Genomic DNA, 1626 nt, shown 5'->3' with positions numbered 1-1626 from the left:
TCCCTAAAAAGTAAGAATTGTACACAGCAGCCCGGTGCTAATCACGTCCACACACTAAGTTGACACATAACACCAACATGGGAAGGGGGGGGATACCCTGTTGGACCAAAAGCTGCTTTGTGTTTTGTTTGAATTTAGTACATAAAACAGTGATTCGCAATCACTATGCTCATTGGTGCAGACATTCATATTCACTTTTTTGTTCGCAAAACCCTGATTATTTAGCATGTAGTGGTACATGGCAGAAGGTGCAATTAACCCAGTGTTTTCTAACCAACATTGAGCCGAGAATCATACTTTACATAAAAAAAAAGTCAAAACACATCACCGGGGGACCAAAAACCCCAAAGTACATACAGTGATGCCTTGAGATACGAGTTTGATTTGTTCTGTGACCAAGCTTATTTCTCAAAACTCCTGAATCTCATATCAGTAACATGAATGCTCTTCATTGTCATTATACTCAGAGTACAACGGAATTGGAGAGCTCCCCTCTCCAGTGCAAATATAAATAATACAAATAAATTAATAATGTATAAAAATAAATAAAACAAAAACACAAACAAAAAGAGTGTTGAAAAAGTTCTACAAGGCAACAGTAGTTGTGTGCAAGGGTTCAACATATATCTATTTTATAATATATATATTTTATGTATTCATGTATTTCAGTTTTGATAATCCTTTTTTCAATGACTGCATATAAGATGCACCAGCCTGACCCAGGAACAAAGGGTTTGGAGCAAAAAACATAATATCCATACTGTATTTTTTTCCAGAGCAGGGGCCCTCATAAAATGTATCATTCAAGGACGGCACAAAACTCCTGTACATTAGAGCAACATTTTGTGCAAGAACATAATTTGTAATTTTTTTTCACGAACATGAACTCACTCAAAATTGTTATATCATAGAGGTGCTAGCTTTGTCCTTCATATCAGTCCAAATCCACCCAAAAATATTTTGTGTACTCACTTTGTAGTATAGCATTTATTTTGCACATCTCCCCCTGTGTTTCTTGGAAAAAAGTTATATTGAATGTCCATTAGCATTTTTTTGGTAGAGGGGGGGACTGTTTTTTGAGTTTAGTCATGTGACGTTCGCAAGCTGACTCATGATTGCTCATTACCTGAGCCTTGAGCAACCATGAAGGTATTTTTAGTTGGCAGCAAGTGCAAAATGGCCTAACCCTGAGATGGATATAAAGTGGTGGATTTTGCTGCTGAATTTATATTCCACAAATGCAACATCACTTTTATTATTAGTAATCGGAATACCGTGTTTAGACTAGTGGGGCTGTGTGAAACTTATTGTAAATGTTTTTTTTTTACTTGAATTGACTCCCCCTTTCAAATATGTGCCTTGCGTCAACAATTTTTATTGCCTGTAAAATATTGCTGAGACGTAATTAAGACGTAAATGGAGAAAGGGATCATCATCCAAGTATGTGGTAAATATAAATCATTTTCATCTAGATAAGAGTAAAGTCAAACATTCATTTCTCAAAACCACTCAGCTGTTTGGTGTATCTAAATTACTTTTTTTTTTAGATAGGTTTATAGTAAATTCAGAGGACCCACAGATTTGCACATGTTTTTCATTTTCTTGAATATATTTATTTGTATTTTC

Source organism: Idiotropiscis lumnitzeri, chromosome 12 (genome assembly GCF_059441095.1).
Source record: "Idiotropiscis lumnitzeri isolate Australia: NSW breed Sydney's pygmy pipehorse chromosome 12, RoL_Ilum_1.0, whole genome shotgun sequence".
Taxonomy (NCBI): Eukaryota; Metazoa; Chordata; class Actinopteri; order Syngnathiformes; family Syngnathidae; genus Idiotropiscis; species Idiotropiscis lumnitzeri.
Note: the sequence above shows the minus strand (reverse complement) of the source record.